Raw genomic sequence first — 17,283 nt, 5'->3', positions numbered from 1 at the left:
AGCTGACTCATTGGAAAGGACCCTGATGCTGAGAAACATAGAAGGCAAAAGGAGAAGAGGGTGGCAGAGGATGAGATGGTTAGGTAGCATCACTGACGCAATCAATGGACATGAATTTGAGCAAACACCAAGAGATAATGAAGGACAGAGAAGCCTGGCATCCATGGGTCACAAAGAGTCAAACATAACCTGGCAACTGAACAAAAACAACAAATTCCATTATTCTGGGATTGAGACTCTGGTCTGCTGGGACAAGTTTTATTTGTCCAAAGAGTACATAATGGAAAAGACAATCAATTTAAGGCTTAGCATGTGTGAACCCTGTTCTGGCATTAACTCTTTGTAGCCCATGGACTGTAGCCCACCAGCTCCTCTGTCCATGAAATTCTCCATGCACGAATACTGGAGCAGGTTGCCATTTCCTTCTCCAGGGGATCTTCCCAACCCAGGCATTGAACCCAGGTCTTCTGCATTGCAGGCAGATTCTTTACTGTCTGAGACCCCCAGGAAGCCCCTCATCAGTGCAGGAAACCTAACAAATCACAGGGCACAGGCAGATGCTCAGAACAGTCCTGCCTCAGCAGTGGGCACTGTTGGCCCTACATGAAACGCTGTGCTGACAAAAACAAGGCCCTACTTAAAGCACAGGGGAACACAGTCAACATCCTTTAATAAACCATAATGGAAAACACCATGTGGAAATATATAGATCGATGAATCCCTTTGCTATACACTGCAAACTAACACAATACTGTAAATCAACTATACTTCAACAAAAACAAAAACTGTGCCCATCACATCTAACAAGGTTTAAAAGCAAGTCCCAAAGGTATCCAACTAACTGTCTTCTAGGATAAAACTCAAGAATATTTTACAGAATAAATATATATATATATGTATATCAGTATTGACATTTGGCTTAAAAAAAAAAACTACCAGATAGACTTTGGCATCTGGTACCAAAAAAACAATCAGAATGATATGACTCACAACAAGGGGGAAAATCAACCAATTAAATATGACACGATTAATAAAACAGGGAAAGACATTAAAACATTATTGTAACTGAATTCTCTATTGTCTCTATTGTTCAGGACACAAGAAACAAGTTACAACTTGCTAAGACATCAAAAATATAAGAGATCCAAACTGAACTTCTAGAGATGAAAAATACAATGTCTGAGATAAAAAATACACTTAATGGGATAATGGCAAATTAAATACTTTAGAATAATGAACTTGAAGTTACAGCAATAACTATATAAAACAAAACACAAAAGGGGAGGGGGCTGAGAAAAAAAGTGAACAAAGCATCAACGAAGGGAGGTGGGAGGGGGGTTCATAAAAAAAAAAAAAAAAAAAAAGCATCAACGAGCTGGAGGGAAATTTTAACTGATCTAGTATATGTATCTCATGTACCTGAAAGAGTTGAATGAGAAAAGAAACAACAAAAAAAATCTTTTGATAAAATAATTGCAAATGTTTATTCAAATTTGACTAAGACTGTAAACCCATAGATATAAACACCAATGAACTCCAAAATGAAAGCAAGAATCAAAGAAAATCATTTAAAGGCACACTGTAATCAAATTACAGTATATTAATCAAATTACAATGTATTATGAGCTTCCCTCATAGCTCAGTTGGTAAATCATCTGCCTGCAATGCAGGAGACCTGGGTTCGATTCCTGGGTTGGGAAGATCCTCTGGAGAAGGAAATGGCAACCCACTCCAGTGTTCTTGCCTGGATAATCCTATGGACAGAGGAGCCTGACAGGCTACAGTCCACAGGATTACAACAGTCGGAAACGACTTAGCGACTAAACCACCACCAATCAAATTATGCAAAATCAGTAACACACAGAAAATCTTAGTCAGCCAGAGGAAAAAAAAATTAAGCATAATGATTATAGAAGATTCCTTTTAAGAAACAATGGAGATCGAAAACAATGAAGCAATGCTCTTTTAAAAATCACTTTATTGAGGAATAATTGACATATAAGAAGCTATACATATTTAACATATACATCTTGGTAAGTTGTGTATAAGTATATACCCATGAGACTATCACCATCAAGCCACAAACATATCCATCACCTCCCAAAGTTTCCTCCTTCCTCCTTGGAGGAAGATCCAGTGCAACAAAGACCCAGCGCAGCCATAACTAAATTAAAAAAAAAACAAAAACATAGTTTAAAGACTTTTTCAGATATATAAAAGCTTATAAACTTCATCACTAACAGACCTACATTACAAATGTTTAAGTAAGTTTTTCAGGAAGAACAGATTACACTAGAAAGAAATCTGGATCCATACAGAAATGATAGCCACCAAAAATGGTAACTATGCAAATATATATATATATGTTAATCAAATTCCTCTGTTTCAAGGCTTCCCTGGTGGCTCAGAGGTTAAAGCGCCTGCCTGCAAGGTGGGAGACCTGTGTTCGATCCCTGAGTCTGGAAGATCCTCTGGAGAAGGAAATGGCAACCCAATCCAGTATTTCTTGCCTGGAGAATCCCATGGATGGAGAAGCCTGTTAGGCTACAGTCCACCGGGTCGCAAAGAGTTGGACACGACTGAGCGACTTCACTTTCACTTTGTTTAAAGCCTAAATAAAGAAATCAATACATGTGGGGGCTTCCCTAGAGGCTCAGCTGGTCAAGAATCCTCCTGCAATTTGGGAGAGCTGGGTTTGACCTGGGTTGGGAAGATCCCCTGGAGAAGGGAAAGGCTACCCACTCCAGTATTCTGGCCTGGAGAATTCCATGGACTGTATAGTCAGTCCACAGGGTCACAAAGAGTTAGACACTACTGAGCCACTTTCACTTCCCTTTCATATACACGTGGACTTCCCTGACAGTCCAGTGGTTAAGAATCCGTCTGCCGATGCAGGGAACAGAGGTTGGATACCTGGTCTGAGATTCCATAAACTGTGGGGCAACTAACCCTGTGCACTGCAACTACTGAGCCTGCGCTCCAGAGCCCACAAGCCCCAGCTGCTGAAGCCCATGTAGCCCCGAGCCCGTGCTCCGCAACAAGAAATGCCACCGCAAGGACAGGTCCAGGCATCACCACTAGAGAAGTCCATGGTCAGCAACAAAGACCCAGCACGGCCGAAAACAAATACAATTGTTTAAAAAGAAATGAATATATGTTTTGTGGAGTCTGCACTACATGCAAAAGTAAAATAAGAAAAATAGCACAAAAGTCGGGAGAAAAAAAATGAAAGTATATTGTTCTAGGTCCTTATACCTTATGTGAAGCAGTATAACTCCTGAAGGTAAATGTCATACGCTAAAGACGCATACTATAGGCCTTAGAGCAATCACTAAAATAAGAGTTAATAGTTAATTGTCAACAAAGGAAATAAAACTTAGAATAATGAAAACTACTTGATTAGTCACAAAAAAGGCAGAAAAAGAACATGGAACAAAGAAGAGATGGCACAATAAAAACTAGCAAGATGATAAGACAAATTTAACCATACCTCATTAAATACAAATAACCTAAAGACCCCAACTAAAAGGAATATCAGACTGAAAAGTAAGCCCACATTTATGGTATTTGCAAGAAAAGCATTTTAAATATAAAGACACAAATAGGTTAAAAAGAAAAAGGTGAAAAGATATACTAACACTAATTAGAAAAAAAATTAGAATGGCTATATTAATATCAGATAAAAATAAACTTCAGGGCAAAAGAAATATTACTGGTTAGAAAGCTAATTTCCTAACGATAAAGTGGTCAACGGTTCAAGATGATCTAACAATCCTAAATGTTTATGCACCTAATAAGACTTTCAAAAAACATGAAGCATAAAGTGACAGGACTGCAAGAAGAAATAAGTCCACAATTACTGTAAAATTTCAAACCCTTCTCAATAACTGATTAAATGATGGAAAGAAAATCAGTAATAATATAGAAGACTTGATAACACCATCAACCAACTGGACCTAATTTATGCTTACAAAACATTCCACCCATCAATACTCATTTGAATACTCATTCGAATGAGTATTCATTTGAATATTTGAAAGAATACTCATTCTTTCAAATATACACAAAACATTTGCCGAGAGACCAAAAATTGAGCCACAAAACAAATGTCAATAAACATAAAAGAATTCAAGTACATTCTGTGACCACAATGGAATTAAATTATGAATCAGTAATAAAAATATCTTTGCCACATTCTCACATATCTGGAAATTAATAACATATTTCTAAATACCCAAGGGTCAAGAAAAAATCAAAGGGGAATTAGAAAGTATTTAAACTGAACCAAAATGCAAGCTTATCATATTAAAACCTGTGTGTGGTCTGGGCAATGCCAGTAAAACAGTGCTTAGTGGGAAACACATGGGGTTACATGCCTTTATCAGAAAGGAAAAAAGGTCTCAAATTAACGACCTCAGAATCTACTTTAAGAAACTAGAAAAAGAAATGCCAATTAAACCCAAAGAAGGCAGGAAGAAATAAAGATCAGAGTAGAAATCAATAAAATACAAGAAAGTTTAAATAAAATACAAAAAAGTTTAACCAGTTTTATTTAGCCAAAACTCTAGCCAAACTGAGGAAAAAACAAACAACATAAATTACCAATATTAGGAATTAGAACTTTAACATCATTACAGATGTACACATGCAGAAGGCAGTGGCACCCCACTCCAGTGCTCTCGCCTGGCAAATCCCATGGATGGAGGAGCCTGGTGGGCTGCAGTCCGTGGGGTCGCTGAGGGTAGGACACGACTGAGCGACTTCACTTTCACTTTTCACTTTCATGCACTGGAGAAGGAAATGGCAACCCACTCCAGTGTTCTTGCCTGGAGAATCCCAGGGACTGGCGAGCCTGGTGGGCTGCCATCTGGGGTCGCAGAGAGTCGGACACGACTGAAGCGACTTAGCAGCAGCACAGATGTACACAAGTAAAAAAGATACTAAGAATATTTATGAACAATTTATACTAATGAATTTGACAACTTAAAACAAATCTAAGAGACAGCCACCAATACTTACAAGATGAAAAAGATAATCTGCCAAGTAGTACCATACAAATTAAGAAAATTAAATTCATAGTCTTTTTAACAGTGCTCAAATGGATACCCGTGTACAAAAAAATAAAACTTCAACCCATACATCACACCACATACCCAAATCAAACAGGACAAGGCTTAGATGTAAAACTTAAAACTACAAAGCTTTAAGGAGAAAATTTATGTGGCCCTCAGTTCAACAACAACAAAAAATTTAGAAATGATGCCAGAAGCATAAAAGACTGGTAAATCATCAAATTGAAAACTTCTCTTCAGAAGACATTAAGCAAATGAAAAGTCACAGCTCAGGTGGAGAAAATACATGCAAGTCATGCTGTATGTGCAATAAAGGACTTATATCCAGAACATAAAAATAACTCTCAAAATTCAGTAACAAGAAAATGAAGAAAAAATTTTAAAATCAGAAAAAGGGCCAAAGGTTTAAACAGACACTTCACCAAACAAAATACAGGGATGACATAAAATCACATAAAAAAATGCTCAACATCATAAGTCATTCTTGTTGCTGGTTTTAGTTGCTAAGCCATTAGGGAACTGCAAACTGAAACCATCTATTAAAATGACTATAATTTTTAAAACTAACATGCCAAATGTGAACAAAGATGTGGAGCAACTAGAACCTTTATACATCACCAGTGGGAATGTAAAATGGTTTGGAAAATAGTTTGCCAGTTTCTTAAAATCCTAAATATCCCATTTACATTGTGCCATGTGCTTAGCCTGACTCTCTGTGACCACATGGACTGTAGCCCACAAGGCTCCTCTGTCCATGGGATTCTCCAGGCAAGAATACTGGAGTGGGTCGACATTTACTCCTCCAGGGAATCTTACTGAACCAAGGATCAAACTTGCGACTCCCGTGTCTCCTGCACTGCAGGTGAATTCTTTGCCTGCTGAGCTATCGGGGAAGCCCGCAACTAACATGATCCAGCTATTCTACACCTAGGTATTTGCCTGACAAAATATACATCAATGTTCACAGAAACTTTATTTGTAAAGCCAAAAGTGGGGAAAAAAAAAAAAAAGTCCATGAATAGATCAATGAATAAACATACATATACCCATATACCTATATGACAGGATACTACTTGGCAATAAAAAGGAATTACTAACTAATGATACATGCAACAACATGAATGAACCTCAAAATAATTATGCTGAATAAAGAAAGGCCAAAAATAGAGTACATGCCATATAATTCCATTTATATAAAACTGCAGAAAATGCAAACTAATCTAGTCACAAAAAACAGCTCAGTGGTTGACTGTGGACAGGATGATGGTAGTGACAGATTACAATATGTCAAGAGGAAACTTCTGAGTGGTAGATATGTCATTATTTTGATTTTATTGATGGGTCTATAGTGTATTAAAAGTTATCAAATTATACACACTATGTGCTACTTACTGTTTGTCAATTAGTATCTCAATAAAGCTGTATAAAAAACAACTTAAAGGAAAGTCTACTTTACACTGCAAAACCCTATATAAAAGTGAACACATGGCAGAAGTATCCTACTGGAAAAAAAGAAGTTGATCCTGCTGCAAAAATTTTTTTAAAAATCACACCCTATCTATTTTTCTTTGGGGATTAAGTGTCCATAGGGAGCAAAAAGTATCAAGCACATTCAAAGACTTGCCACTTGGTGGTAATAAATCAATTATCTAAACTTAATTCAACAAACTTTTATCGGGCACTTATTATGTGCCAGACACCATCAAGAGAAGAAAAAATAAACAAGACAAAAGTTCCTTGCCTGTATGTACCTGGTAATTTTATAAAAAGGGTAAAATCTTTACACAAGCTAGAGCATTCTAACTGCTTCCCACCCTCTTGGGAGGGGAAAAAAAAAAAAAGAATGTGTAAAGGTACTAAAAAAGGAGAAAAATTCTTTATTTGGAATAAAATGGTCTTAAATATTTGCTAAGATGCCTAACTAGGTAATTATATTTATAAAACTTCCAATGACAGCCTGCGACAGAAACTGCAGATTTTTTTTTCTTTACCAAAGAAACCATGTCCCACACAACTCATTAAAAGTACTCTGGGAACCACAGCAAATTATTTAGAATAAACTTACTGACCTCTTAATTTAGCAGAAATTAGAAGAAAGTTGCACAATACAATGGCAGATAATTGTTCATTTTGTTCCTTATTGGAATTGGATTTTTATCTGTATTATTCTAACCTTTATTTTCAAAAACTAAAGATAAAACATTCAACTAATATTTGAAATTTACTCTTAGGCTTTAAGGATAAAATCCTTGCCCTAAATCTCTGTCCAAAACTGGAAATTCAACACCTACTATACACAACATACATTCTGAACTTTAGCAACTGTGAATTTTTAAGCTAAATTTAACAACAAGAAAGTTACAAAATTCAGTTTAAAACTATTCAGCATATAAGTAATTTAACGTTTTGATTAGAGATGTTATCCGCAGGAAATGCCAGAATAAGCCCAGAAACTCTAATGAGCAATATGTAAGCACCCACTTGATGTCTCCACTTGAACAACCCACAGATATCTTACACTCAGTATGTTTTATCCTAAATCTGCTCCTCTGATATTCCCAACTGTAAGACAACCCCTCCAACCAGTACCTAAATGCCTCTTTCACCATCCCCATGCTACCTCCTAAAACCCCTCAAACCTTCCCCTCTGACACTGACCCTTCATTATTTTTAGCCTGGGTTACTAAAATAATATTCTGATCACTCCTCCCCAATCTAGTCACCTTCCAATAATCTGTGTAAACTGTATAGTGTATAACAACTGACAAAAATGACCTTTATAAAATGTACGTCTCACCATACCACACCTGAGTTTAAAATTCTTCTGACTCTACCCTTTACTTCTACAACTGTGCAACATCTGTCACCCCGCAATACTTCGTGCCTTGGGCCCCTCTGAACTTCCCTGTTCCTCAAAGCCTTGTGCCTTTGCATGCTGTGTGCATTCTGTTCCTTCTACCCAGAACACCCTTTTATACCTTCTCTCTGCAAACAACGTCTACTAAGTCCTTCAAAAGGACACAAGTGAAGCCTATTCAAACACATCCAATCTTCTGCATTTCCCCTAACCTGATTTAAGCTTCTTTACTCATTCACATTTACTTAGCACCAACTAGATTTGGAGATAAAAAGTGCTGGTGGAAAAACATACATAATAAGTAATGTCATGTAAGTCAACAATCATAGAAAAATGTGACAGAAGTATACACAGGATCTTGTATGAGATGTCAATTATAGTTATTTCTTCAATAGTTATATAGTGAACACCTGCACTGTGCCAGGCACAGGGCAAGCTTCTGGGTAAAAATAAGTGAGATTCAGTCACTGCCTTCATAGCAATCTAACTGGGGGTTAGGACAGGGAAACAGATAAAAGCAATGTATGATTTAATAAATATGTAAACAGTTGCCAAAGCAGACCCTAAAGGGGATGGCTACCCACTCTAGTATTCTCGCCTGGAGAATTCCATAGACAGAGCAGCCTGGCGGGCTACAGTACATGGGGTGGCAGAGCAACATGACTGAGCAACCAACACTTTCACCCTACATGAAAGGGGTCAGGCAGGACGAGAAATCAGAAAGACTGTAACTAGCGTGACATACAGCCCAAGACCTGAAGAATGGCAATAATACCTCAAAGAGGGTGTATGTTCTTGTCAGACGATATGTGTTCTATGCAGAGAGTAGTTTCATTAATGGCTGCAACCCGGATCAGCAAGCAGTGACTAACAGTTTCGACACAAGAGCAGGAACCAGATCAGATGATGTGTGTCAGTCGCTCAGTCGTGTCCAACTCTTTGCAACCCTATAGACTGTGGCCCACCAGGATCCTCTGTCCATGGAATTCTCCAGACAAGAATACTGGAGTGGGTTGCCACTCCCTTCTCCAGGGGATCTTCCCAACCCAGGGATCGAACCCAGGTCTCCCACATTGCCGGCAGATTGTTTACCATCTGAGCCATCTGGAAAGCCCCCAGTGACGACAATGTTTTTAAACCATGCTCAGGAATTTGGGAGTTTGGAGTTTACCCTGAAGACAATTATTTACCACTAAAAGTCATTAGAAAGTTCTAGCAGAATGCCATGGAATGGAATGCCATGACATGAAATGCCATGGCAGACCTGCCTTTTCAAAACCAACACACCAGCTGCAGAGCCAAAAGAACAGCTGCAATAATGCACAGAGGAAGCACTTCATGGTGGCTTCAACCAAGGCAGTGGCAGTGGGATGAGGAAGGGCAGATGGCTCAGAATGGTAATTACAAGGTCAAAATGACAGGACTCCATGACTGATCAGATGCGGGAGGGGAAGGGAGAAGACTCGAGGATAAAACTGAGTGTATGTGGCTATTCACCGAGGGAGAGAATACAGAAGAAAGACTGTAAACAAAAAGTTTTATTTGGGGCATGTTGGTCAGTAATGACTGTGTAACTCAAAGAAATGTAGAACACAGGTGGTGTTAAGAGTAACAAACCACACAACTTTCTGAGAGTGAAGACAGAGAGACACTGAGGATGGTACAACTCTCAACAAAGGGCAGGCAGAACTGCTAATGCTTCTTAAGAGCATCAGTGTGCCAAACCATGTCAGAGAGGAAGGCAGTCCAGGAGGCATAACGGGGACTAAATGAAGGCCTTCTCTTATGCCAATGACTACAGACACACCACAGACTGCAAGAAACAGTGAACACATTCCAAAAGGATTTCCTTCCTTTCATTTAGTCTCAGCAACTAAAACCCATCAAAGCAAACAATATTTAAATTCTTTCCCCAAGTCATGTTTTTATTAAACCACAAATTGAAATGACTTCTTAAAATGGCAAACTACTGTGCTGTGTCAAGAATAAAGAACTCAGCACACAGAAGGTACTCAAATGTTTGTTAAAGAATGCCAGAAAAATAAGGAAGACATATTCATTGTATCCTACACCAGGAAGACACTACCATTTAGTAAGATCTAGTCTAAGAAAAGGACTTGCCTGTTGCTCAAACGGTAAAGAATCTGCCTGCAATGCAGGAGACCAGGGTTTGATCCCTGGGTTGGGAAGTTCTCTGGAGAAGGAAATGGCAATCCACTCCAATACTCTTGCCTGGGGAATGCCATGGACAGAGAAGCTTGGCGGGCTATAGTTTGTGGGCTCACAAACAGTCAGACATGACTGAGCAGCTAACACACATACACTCTCAGAAAATTCTCCAGGAAAACCTACCAGATAATAAGAACATCAATCTTTCTTAAGCACAGGATTTCACAGGACTATAAACGTATCTAAAAGGAACTGGAAAGGGCCAAATTTAAGCTACAAAATAAATTCTTCCTAAGAAAACCATTTAAAAAAACTCAGAAAAAAAAAAAAAAACAGGTGATTTCCCAACTGTTTCAAGCTATTTTCAGTAGAGTCAAATTCTGACACAATCACAGTAAAAAACCACAGGCCTAGAGAGAAATGCAAATATACTAACACAGGACTTTTCAACTCCAAAACAAGAGCACTTTCAATGAACCCATCCATCACTCTTCCTCTAATCCCTCTTCATTTTTTCCCCCCCTATTTTCTTGCTCTTTCCTCCTCAGTGAATACATACTATGTGACAGCATCTATGGCCAGATACAGATGAAACATTTCAGACCTTGCCCTCATGAGGATGAGTCTAGTCTACAAGCCTCAAGAAAACAAACATCACTATTAACAGCACCAGTTCAAAAACCTGAAACTCACTGAATTTACTTAAACAAGATAACGGGATGGATTTTAGTCAATATTTTCCTTCTGAAGAACTAAAATCTGTAATTTCCAAGGTAAGGACTATCTAATGTATCCCGAATGCCTAGACTAGTCCCTGGAAAAAATCAGGTGTTTAATAAATATTCTATAAATGAATAAAAGGAAAACTGCAACCCTCATAGGCACTGGGTATAAAGGCCAAAACATACTTCCAATGATCTCTTTTCTCCTGCCTCCTTCGTGATAAGTCAACTTATTCCACTAATTATCCTAAAGCAGGACAGCTTTTGCAGGTAATGGCCCTATTTCTCCCCTAAAAAATCACAACACAATCTACATGAGATGATCTATCCTCATATAGAAAGATCTATATGAGAAGAAGAGTTAGCTGAACCTACTGCGGTAATCATCTCACAATACATACAAATCAAACCATCAGGCTGTGCACCTTAAGCTTATATAGTGATATGTCAATTCTTTACTTTCCTTTTTCCTTTTCTCCCTCCAATTTATTTTACATAACTATAGTGCTTTAGTATTTGGGGGCAGCTTTAATCTCTTTGTATAAAATGGCAGCAAAAAAACAAATATTCAACTATTTCCAAACAATAACCTTACAACTTTAAGACAGTCTGAAAGATCTTTCTTAACAATAATGGCAGTTAACATTTATTAAGCACTTATCTGATACCAGATACTATTCTAAATGCCTTGCAAATATTAACTCATTTAATCCTCTCCAAAATCTCATGATGGAAAATAATCATTAGCTCCCATCCTACATTACTAGCTCCCATTAAATCATTAGCTCCCATTTCTCAAATGAGAAAACTGGTGCACAGAATGTTCAGACATTTGCCCAAAGTAACACAGCTACACAGCAGTGGAGCCCAGTTCTGGACTCCAGCAGTCAGGCTCCGTCTCCTTCACCACTGCCCTACTATGATGGTTTCTCATTCATCACAACCACATGACTTTGGAGGGGGTTGGCCACACCATGCAGCATCCTAGTTCCCCAGCAGAGGAAGCACAGAGTTCCAACCATTCGACCCCCAGAGAACACCCTGTGACTTCTAAAACAAGGTATTTTTCAAATTCTGAAAAAAACACTGAGAATTATAACTTAACACTCAACATTCAAAAAACTTAGATCATGGCATCCGGTCCCATCACTTCATGGGAAATAGATGGGGAAACAGTGGCTGATTTTATTTCTCTGGGCTCCAAAATCACTGCAGATGATGACTGCAGCCATGAAATTAAGATGCTTGCTCCTTGGAAGAAAAGTTATGACCAATCTAGACAGCATATTGAAAATCAGAGACATTACTTTGCAAACAAAACTCTGTCTAGTCAAATCCATGGTTTTTCCAGTAGTCATGTATGGATGTGAGAGTTGGACTATAAAGAAAGCTGGGCACTGAAGAATTGATGCTTTTGACCTGTGGTGTTGGAGAAGACTCTTCAGAGTCCCTTGGACTGCAAGGAGATCCAACCAGTCCATCCTAAAGGAAATCAGTCCTGAATATGCATTGGAAGGACTGATGCTGAAGCTGAAACTCCAATATTCTGGCCACCTGATGCAAAGAACTGACTCATTTGAAAGACCCTGATACTGGGCAAGATTGAAGGCAGGAGGAGACAGGGACGACAGAGGATGAGATGGTTGGATGGCATCATGGACTTGATGGACATGAGTTTGAGCAAGCCCCAAGAGTTGGTGATGGACAGGGAAGCCAGGTGTGCTGCAGTCCATGGGGTCACAGAGTCGGACACAACTGAGCGACTGAACTGAAATTCAAAAATGAATTGCACACTCATACCAAAAACCATATTCTAAACCTTCAAAATTCTACCATACTTAACCACTGACTTGCAGGGAAATCAAGATGATGAGTAACACCTACACAGGATCTAAACACCACATGGCAGGCTTTGTTCTAATACATTTCCTTATCTGTCCTAAAAATCCCATGAAGTACACACTATTATCATCCCTGCATTACAGATAAGGAAACCGAAACAAAGAGACATTAAGTAATTTGACTGACATCACTAGTAAGTGTGAAGTTAGTTTTTGAAACTGGCTTGGCTCTCCAGAGTCCATGCTCTCAGCTGTTATTTTACACTGCTTCTCCATATGACAGAGATTAACTTCCTCACCATGTGACTTCCTAGAATCACACTTTCAAGCAAGTAGACTCAGTAGGAAAGTTACTCTACATCCTAGATCTAAACACCACAAGGTTCTAATGAATAGAATTGGGCTGTGACCGACCCAGCATCCATAGTTTTAAAAGTACCACACGTGATTCCTAAAAGTTTTGGTTAACATTCACTGCCCTAGGTTTCTAATTAGACAGGTCTTAGCTGAACCTTTGGGGTGGGGGTGGGGAATAAATCAATACAGAGACACACATATACACACTCTTTCACAAATATATGTGTGTGTTTTCTTTCCTATCCCCCTTTTCCCAAAGAAACAAGACTGAGAAGTAGAAAAGTATAAGATAAAGCCAGAAAGTCAACACAGATTTTTAATGCCATGTTAACCAGCCTTGAGTATTATTTTAATGGTGACAATAACATAATGAAGACTTTTGTCTGTTTTTTTTAAAACAAGAGACAATCAGCCTCGGGCACTAGAAAATAACTCTAGTGCTTGTGTAGAGAGGAGACTTTGGGCAAAGAGACTGTAGAAAAGAAAAAAAAAAACCTGCAGAGAACTCAAGGCTAAATGTCTGAATGAAGAGGATGCAGCAAATTTAAGAAATCTCTTTAAGGTAAAACTGGTAGGATCTGATTAGTCCTACCATCTTACTGATTAAATGCTGTTACAGAAATGGACATCTCCAAGTTTGTTTTACATGCAACCAAGTAAATGATGACGCCATTAACTGGATCTGAACTTGAAGAGGGAGGAATAAGCAGGTTTCACTGGTTACAACAGAATTATTTGAAAGATGGGCAGCCTTTGGCATGAAAAAAAAAATTTAGGTGCAGTGATGAGAATGGGTGTAAGTTTGCAACGTGTGAGAATAAATGCGCTGATAAAGTAGCGTTAAGTAAAAGACGCAGTCAAATTATGAAATGTAGTGAGTGCCTGGAAGGAAAGGGTGAAAAAAGTCCTATTTCACAAACTCCGCTTCATCATCGCAAAGGTTCTATCAAAATCAATCCACACCTGAAAGAGCGAAGTGTAGTTCAAATAAAAAGGATCCCTTCTTGGAAAGTCCTAGATTGGATCAGTCCAGATAGAAAATCTTACTGTATGTAAAGAGTCAAAGAGAAGATCAGCACCCATCCTAAAGACAGAAACAGACAAGACAACCAAAGACCGAGAAAACTCGAAAACGATGACCTACCCATCATTTAAAATATTCAGTATGGAGAAGGACGTACTTTCTTAATGCTTATATCATTTCATATAATCCTAACTCCAATGCAAGAAATAATGACTAGCACCACATCCACTCTGGAGATAAAGACCTTGAAGGACAAAGAAGTCATGCTTGCTCAATTTCGCAAGGTCACAATTCAGGGTAAAGGTAGTGTGTTATTCTGGCTAGTAGTTCATACACTAAAACACAAACGCTGACACGCAATTCAAAATGGTATGCAGAGGGCAGCGTAAAGAAAATGAGTGACATCAAGGAACAGACGAAGCTCTCCGCGGAAAGTAAATAGTCCTTGGTATGAGATGAGTCATTACCCCACCCAACTGTTTACGAAATACTCCCGCAACTGGAAATGTTGCCGTAGTATGCCACGGTAGTACTAACAGGCATTATGACGTTGCCTTGGAACACGAATAGGCAGAATGCAATGAAATATCCTCCGCACTTAATTCTAACTCCTAACGAAAAACGAGGCGGTCAATGACCAACTCCGTAAAACAGCACCACAGAGTTTCCCACGGGAACATCACAGCTTTGCTTCCGAAATAAATACCGTAACTAACGCCTTCCTAGACAAGCGTGGGATGCTGTAAATCTCCAGCTCCCTGAGAGGAAACATCCCTACTGCTCACCATCACCAATCAACTCGAAATCTGGTAAAATGGATCCAATGTGCTCTTCTAAGTGCACAGCTGCAAAGCACCTGTTTTCAGTTCCTCCCGAAGAGGACAAAGATGCCTTACCAGAGTGAAGCAGAGGAAAGCGGAGGCGAGTCAGGGTGACGCCTCAAAGGACGACAGAAAAATCCCTGGAGTCCGAAAAGTGACAGAACGACACTCAGAGAAAATCGAGGCAGAAAAAGAACGCAATAGGGCAACAACCTGTCTCTTAGAAAAGGCAAGACAGGTAAAAGCCTCTCGCCCTGGGGCAGAGCGGACCAAACAGCGCCACGGCCTAGCTAGTCTTGGAGTAGGAGCCGGGTCTCTTAATTCCCGGGCTGAACCGGCATTCTCAAGAAAACAGCTGACAACTAGGCATCTTCTCCTACATCCTCTACATGCTGTTCCCGATACAGAAAGGCCCTCGCATCCCTCCTCAGCCGGCCTCCTAGCAGCAAAAGCAGCCCTACCCGGAGAAAAACTGGAGAGTCCCTCCAGGGCCGTTACCTACCTTCCCGCTCACAACACCCGCAGCCGCCATGTTTCCTGCGCGTGCCTGTGATGACGTAGCAGTGCCTCACGTGTCTCCCGGACTCACAACAACATCCGGCAAAGCTAGACTGACATCCGGGCGGGAAAGGGGCGGGGAGAGGCGGGAAGGCGGAGGAGTGAAGCGCGGGGGCGGGAGGAGCAGCCTGACGCATGCGCGCTGAGTAGGAGGCTCGGCAGCTACTTGGGTGGAGTCTCTGGTATAAGTACCGGTTTAATTTTTCTTGGCGAGTATAGAAGTTGAAGTCGTCATATTTTGGAGTTTGTCTGGGAGCGAGGCTGTGAGCTGTTCGCAGGCCTCTTCAGCTTCGTATGATGGAAAGTACACCATACTGGAACCCAACAAACCTATGGCTTTGTGGCCATAGGCAAGTCACTTCCACCTTCAGCCTCAAAGTCTCATTGTAAAATTGAAATAGGGCTGTAGTGAAGTTAACGGAATCCAGCCCTCTATCCGAGGCGCACACACAGAGACTTTTCGCCTTCGTGTAGTTTCTGACGTTGAGTCTGGTGACTGCCACTGACATTATGACCAAGAACAAGGTATTTTGATAGGAACTGCGATAATACCACGCCTTCGTTGCTCCAGAGTCCAGCGCACAGTATCTCCTAACTCCTACACAGTTGACTGGAAACAAGTTTTTAAACTCATTATTTAACATATATGCAGAGTACATCATGAGAAACGCTGGGCTGGAAGAAGCACAAGCTGGAATCAAGATTGCTGGGAGAAATATCAATAACCTCAGATATGCAGATGACACCCCCCCCCCCCCTTATGGGAGAAAGTGAAGAGGAACTAAAAAGCCTCTTGAAAGTGAAGAGAGGAGAGTGAAAAAAATGGCGTAAAGCTCAACATTCAGAAAACGAAGATCATGGCATCTGGTCCCATCACTCCATGGCAAATAGATGTGGAAACAGTGTCAGACTTTATTTTGGGGGGCTCCAAAATCACTGCAGATGGTAACTGCAGCCATGAAATTAAAAGACCCTTACTGCTTGGAAGGAAAGTTATGACCACCTAGATAGCATATTAAAAAGCAGAGACATTACTTTGCCAACAAAGGTCCATCTAGTCTAGGCTATGGTTTTTCCAGTGGTCATGTACGGATGTGAGAGTTGGACTGTGAAGAAAGCTGAGGGCCGAAGAATTGATGTTTTGAACTGTGGTGTTGGAGAAGACTCTTGAGAGTCCCTTGGACTGCAAGAAGATCCAACCAGTCCATTCTAAAGGAGATCAGCCCTGGGTGTTCTTTGGAAGGAATGATGCTAAATCTGAAATTCCAGTACTTTGGCCACCTCATGCAAAGAGTTGACTCATTGGAAAAGACCCTGATGCTGGGAGGGGTTGGGGGCAGGAGGAGAAGGGGACGACAGAGGATGAGATGGCTGTATGGCATCACTGACTCGATGGACGTGAGTTTGAGTGAACTCAGGGAGTTGGTGATGGACAGGGAGGCCTGGCGTGCTGCAATTCATGGGTCGCAAAGAGCCGGACACGCCTAAGTGACTGAACTGAACTGAAGCTTCAGGATGGAAAATGAGAATTACTTATGGAGTGGCTGTAAAGATCTCACGGGACAGTGCATATGTGGTGAGATGATTTGTTGAGATATTAGGATAATAATTTGTTTTGTTCTCAGTGTTGGAGAAAAATGTCAGAGAATGATAGGATTCTACTCCTAATCGCTCTGGCACAGAGTGCGGCACTTCTCTTGCCCCTGGACTGAATAAAAGTTCCCTTTGTTTGCAAAACACCTGTGCGCATTGAGGTACTTCTCTCTTCCCGCAGTGGAGAGAGGTTAGAGGCTTTCGAGGTTAGTTGAGTGAGTGGTAATCAATGGGAATAACAGAGGAGGGGATTACTACTTCTGGGAATG

The 17,283-nt window shown here is 40.1% G+C and overlaps 1 protein-coding gene across 1 annotated transcript in view; it reads right to left on the bottom strand.

Moving 5' to 3' along the window:
* The window catches only part of TBC1D15 (TBC1 domain family member 15), a 71,512-nt gene extending 56,125 nt beyond the window's left edge, over nt 1-15,387 (bottom strand). Inside the window, exon 1 of the mRNA XM_052639596.1 lies at nt 15,366-15,387. The gene's annotated coding sequence lies outside the window, so the exon portion shown is untranslated. The remainder of the gene's footprint in view (nt 1-15,365) is intronic.
* Between the last annotated feature and the right edge of the window lie 1,896 nt (nt 15,388-17,283).

The sequence above is a fragment of the Budorcas taxicolor genome, chromosome 5 (genome assembly GCF_023091745.1).
Source record: "Budorcas taxicolor isolate Tak-1 chromosome 5, Takin1.1, whole genome shotgun sequence".
Taxonomy (NCBI): domain Eukaryota; kingdom Metazoa; phylum Chordata; class Mammalia; order Artiodactyla; family Bovidae; genus Budorcas; species Budorcas taxicolor.
The sequence above is the reverse complement of the archived record's forward strand: the minus strand, read 5'-3'. Positions and strand labels throughout refer to the sequence as shown.